The sequence below is a fragment of the Triplophysa dalaica genome, chromosome 20 (genome assembly GCF_015846415.1).
Source record: "Triplophysa dalaica isolate WHDGS20190420 chromosome 20, ASM1584641v1, whole genome shotgun sequence".
NCBI classification, from domain to species: Eukaryota; Metazoa; Chordata; class Actinopteri; order Cypriniformes; family Nemacheilidae; genus Triplophysa; species Triplophysa dalaica.
Genome location: NC_079561.1, coordinates 12,401,820 through 12,407,683, shown reverse-complemented (window position 1 = coordinate 12,407,683; position 5,864 = coordinate 12,401,820).

Below are 5,864 nucleotides of genomic sequence, written 5' to 3'. Positions count from 1 at the left end.
TCCGAGTTCACTTGCCCAATACAAATGAGTATGTGTGCTCTACCAGACCGTCAGGGGGCAGCGCGAAATCGCGTCATTTAAAGACCTACTGCAAATTTAGAATTGATGAAGTGTTTTCGCCATGGTAAACAATCCGAGCAAACAACAAGACAACAAGAACAACAACCAAACAATTTGGAGAAGGATGTGCTTCTTATCTTGCTGTTCTTGGTTTCAGCATGTTGGTTTTGTATCTTCCTTGTTCTACAACGGTACACTGCACCCATTCTGTGTTTGTATTGACTGACTCCTATTGGACTAGTGCACCTTTTTTTGCGCATGCACTGTTGCACGCGGCACGTCCGTGTTTGTGTTTTGTCAATATAGTTAGTTTTTTTTTTCAAATCAAAACCTAATTTGTGGAAATTATTCAATATTTTACTCAGGTTGTTTTTTGTATGTTATTTTTTTAAATTTCAAACTTATTTGTGTTTACACTTTTCATTTTTATAAAAAATAATTTATTTGATGTTTAATTTATTGGTCACTGCTAATTATTATAATGTTTACTTTTTAAATACAAACCTGGAAGCAATGTCTCAATTTAGTAACATTAAAGGTATTCAATAACATTTAAACAATAATTTTGTAGCATTAATGCATTAGAAGTATTTATTGCCATGAAAACAGCGACGTTTCATAAATTACTTCAGGGTTGAGGTCAGAATTAGGTGACTTATATCCGCTCCGGCTTCAATGGAGGTGAAGTATTTCCGCTTTTGAGTGGAGCACCACTCGCCCCATCGGCTGCAGCCAGCCCCCATTGGAAAAAGCGGGCTGCACATTGACGACCGCGGACCCTTCTAAAGACAAAATTGCATCAGGCGGACCATACTTCCTTGTCATGAACACTGTAGCACGAATAATGATCTGTCTTTAAAAGCATTGTTGCAATACATTTACATCTAGCGGTTGAGTTTTGGTATCGCAGTCTACATTTTAACCAAGTAACAGTTTTTCTAGGTTTCTTTTGATTGTCATCAGAAATAATCTACAGGCACTCTATTGTTTGTGAATGTGTTCCGGAAGTTAAGTTGGGGTCACCAAAGTGCACATACGCAGTAACGTTTGTTTATGTGGTTAAGATAAAACCGGATATATACAGTACATGTTTGCTTTGGAGCTTTATGTCAAACAATTTCTTCTACCATTATTGATAAATGCATCGTCGATACATATTGTTTCATCTCGCAGCCCTACGGAAAATGCTACCGGAAAACTCACAGTTGACTACATCAATTATGTATATTTGCCATTAAGTTAAAACTCATCATTTCTCTCAGATTCATTACAATCAATTGCTTTATTCTTTTCATCACTTTACTTTATTACCTTTGTGCAGTTACAAAGAATTTAATGAATCAAAATAATTGAAAACCGGACCATAACTATATACTTTAAATGAAAACTACACAGACTATTAACAATAACCAATAAGGATAAAAAGAGAAACATAAAAGTAAAAAATTCGGCAAAATAAAGGTAATGAGATACCTGGCAATACTGAAACAATAAACCATTCAGAGCAAGACACATTAGACATCTGAGCCCATAAAAACATTGAGGAAACTACAAAGAACATGAGTTAAGAAAAGCTATAATACTTTGAACATGCTCAATACAAGCCTCCACAATGACCACCACCTCCTGAGGCACTTCATCTTTTCTGAAAAACACTGTGTTTATGAAATTGTCTCACCAACGATACCTTAACAGAAATAATAAAAATTTTGAAAGGTTTAAATTAGCCCCTATTTCACAAATGTATATCACACAAGTGTAAACATGGCCCTTACAAAAGGAGAAATAATAAATGTTCAAGAGAATTACAATAACAAAACAATGTATTACAAAGAAAATAGACAACGTTATACAGATACAGTAATGTGTAAACAACTGAGCATGTTATCAAAATTGCTGTCTGTGTGTTTTATTTTTGCTGTAAGGTCACTCTTGTGCAGCTATTCTTATCCATTTCACATATTTTCTGAATAACAATTCATTTAAATTCAAAAGTTCAAAACAAAGGCTTTTTTTCAATACAACTGCTGTTAGACAAAGTGCAATGCCGCAATTCTAATGTAGGCTTATGGAAAATATGCATGTCATTAAGCTTTCTTAGTGCAAAAAGAGAAACTTAATTCTGATCTTGATTGATGACCAAATATCTAAGGACCTGTAAAGGTAAAACAGAGACATTATAATAGGGATTGGAATCGTTTGGTAACTTTCAAGATTCGATAGAAACATGTTTCTTGAAAATCAAATTAGCATACATATTTGTGATATCATCATGCCACATTTGCGTTCAGAGGCTGAGAAGTGTTGCCACTTTCACTTCTAGTGTAGTCTCTAGTGTATTTGTATTTTGGCATTTAAAAGGCTGCTTTTCATTTTTGAATAATTTTAAAGTATTGAATGTGTAAAATTATTTTTCCCTCACATCTACATTATAATAAATGCAATTTCCAAAATTTATACAAAGCTTGACAATTTTAACCAATATAGGAACATAATTAGAATGAAATTGTGTTAAAATAAAAAAATACTTGTACCTTTAAAAGACTTTAATCCATTAGCATCTGCTGGTGGTGAATCTTCTTCTTGAATAAAATGAAATTCAGTTAATTTATATTAAGTGTAAAATTATAAATGATTAGGATTTAAGGGCATACCTTTTATGACACCATCCACATGAGTTACTGAAATATGATCCAGATGCAATTCTTCTTTTGCTCCTGATTCTGAAAAACAATACTTGTTGGTATATTGCGCATCGTTTTTAATGTGAAATTTGTACTACATAAAAAACTACTGATTATGTGGAAACGTCCTGCCCATACTGCGGGCGGATGGCGAACCAGACGTTGCTGTCCCACTCCTGTGACAGGAGTGGCTATGGCCCTGCCGTCCGCTACAGCGAGTGGCGAGGGTTATATGGGTAAACTGTGAGCGTCAATCTGTCAGCCAATAGCTTGCGGACTATTCGCAACCCGCCGCGCTCATCTGACCGTTCCCAAGGAAGCGGTCCCTACCCCTCTTGTTCCTCAGCCACGTATTCGGAAACGGTGCGTAATGATGATGAGATGTCCCTGTATCGGAGGGTGACACCGCACTGCCCCTTTCCCAATGCTTTTGGCTGGACACATGGTACCTCCAAGCTTCACCCTGCTACGGTGCCATTCTTCCCAGAAGAGCATCAGGAACTTAGTAAGACCTTGAACGCCCCCTTTTCGGCTCGTTCATGTCAAACTAGTTCTGTCACCCTTACTTCCCTCGATGGTGGGGCACTGCTGCAGGCCAAGCTGCCTTCTCTCTCCAGGCCATGGCCATCCTGCAGGTTCATCAGGCATAAGGCCTTGAAAGAGCTCCACGAGGATAAGACCGACCAAGGGTTAATGCAGGAACTCCACACCGCCACCGACCTTTCTCTACGGGCTACCAAGAGGCACCTCTGGCTAAATCTTTCGTAGATGCAAGTCCACTTTTCTCGACGCATCCATCTCGCAGGGCGGGCTGTTTGGTGATGCTGTCAAGGACTTCACCCAGCAGTTCTCGATAGTAAAGAAGCAGACGGAGGCCTTGCCGGCCTTCAAGATCCCATGCGGCGTCTGCTCACCAGCAACCTTGTCCTCTTCAACGCCGGCTCCGTCGCCCCTGAGCAGGGAGATCGAGTACACCATCTGGCCTTTCCCTCGCTGGTCGGCCGACCAGGGATGGTCCCTGACCCGTCCCAACATCTGCTGGGCCCCTCTCTCTCTGGGTTTTTTCACAGCTGCTCTCATTCTCTGCACGACAGTGTCACAGTGAGACGCAATGTCGAGTATATTCAGCAGTCTTCAGCACTCTCAAATAGATGGTAAGTTGATCTGCATCGCCATTCAGGTAAATCAGCTTAGCCGATATCCTCCCACGGGGACTACCCACAGTCGATGAAGCAGATTGCACCCCTAGTCCCCTGAACCAGTCCCTGGGGCCTGGCTAGAGCTTCCCAAATTTTCACGGTGGCTACAGAATACGCAAATTGCGATTCAATTCGTCAAATGCCCACCCAAGTTTCATCCTCTCAACCTCAGTCAGAGGCAAGGATGCTCCCGTGCTTTGGGTCACGTGCTCTCTTGCATGGCTGTTCAGCGGGTTTTAAAGCCTGTTCTTCATAGTCCTCGGTTAATGCACATGAGACTGCTCCATCATTGGCTAAAGAGTTGAGTTCCCTGGAGAGCGTGGCAATTGCCTAGAGTTGTTGGCTGCTCTGATACTTGCTCTGAAGAGGCTGCAAACTCTTGTGCAGGATAAGCCGGACTGGTCCGGCCGGACAGCACAACTGCCTTGGTATATATCAACAACCAGGGTGGCATTCGCTCACGACGCCCTGTTGAGACTCCAACCACACTCTGGTAGATCTGTTTGCCTCCCTGGACACCACCCATTGCCAGCTATGGTACTCCCCATCCGAGGCCCCCCTCGGCACGGATGCTCTAGTGCTACAGACGTAGTTACCCCCCATCCGGGTGATTTCCCTCTGATGTATCTTCATGATTTGGTTCCCACCTTGGTAACCCATGATCTTCCCTAGGTTGACCTCCAACTCGCGGTACTTCCTCAAGTCCGCACATTCCTCCAATGAATACTCCCCTACCGGCAAGACCATGTTGGTGTCTACACTAAACTCCTCCCTATGGTAGGAAGTGGTCTCCGTAGCCCTTATGGTGCCGGGCTGCTTCTCGCTGTTAGAGTAACAAGGCCGGTGATGGCCGGTGGTAGGGGCTTCCCACCTTTCCAAATGCTTTGGGACCCTCTACCACTCCCCTGGAAGGTAACAATTTCTGTTGGTTCGACACAACGTAGAGGGACCGACAGAAAGGGAATGTCCTGGTTAATGTAACCTCTTTTCTCTGATGAAGGGAATGAGATGTTGTGTCCTTCATGCCACTACTCGTGCTACCCGCTGCAGCAGTCGTGAGAGGCTCTCAGGCTCCTCAGCCCAAAGGTTAATGAATGCAGTACGCCGTCTCCTTTATACTCGGATCCGGGGGCAGATTGGCCTTTTCAAAACTAGTCAGAAGATGATATGTTCTCAAGTCAAACCCCATCTGTCGGTTTGACACAACGTCTTGTTCCCTCCATCAGGGCACAGAGGTTACATCTGTAACCAAGACATTTGCAGTAGTTTGAGAGCCCCGAAAAGACGACGTGTAGATAGAGTCAGTTCAGACTGATGCATCTGTGTTATTCATTGCTCTGAGTTCCCAAACAGAAGTGTTCATTTAAAACATATTGTGGATGTGAAGGATGAACGCACAGTCATGCACATGAGTGACAGCGGTTGTGCTAATCGGAATTAATGGCAGGGAGAGATCATATCAATTTATTATTCCTTCGACTAAATAACTCAGCAGTTGATTGTGTTTCAATTTGAATTATAAATTGATCGATTAATGTGATATTATTTTAATAACAATAACTTGTCTTGATTCTACGTATTCTTTCTTATTGATTTATTTTAGTAATGTATATAGTAGAGAGGGACTATATATTGGAGGAAGAGCTCCCACTAATATTGAAAACCTAGAATCGCTCCTGGTCATCTCATAAAATAGTTACAAATTCCTATGCGATCAGACTGGTCATCAGTTAAGCGCAATGAATGAAAGGTACCTTTTTCTGGGGCCTTGTTGTTAATGCACTCCATCAAGGGTGATGTAGCTTCTGTGAAGGATAATAAAGTAATAAGGTGAATGTAATGTGGATAATTGTATATACGTAAATATGAAGAGTTTGGTTCCAAAACGCTATAAATCCATTTTCATTAATTTGAGTAAAAT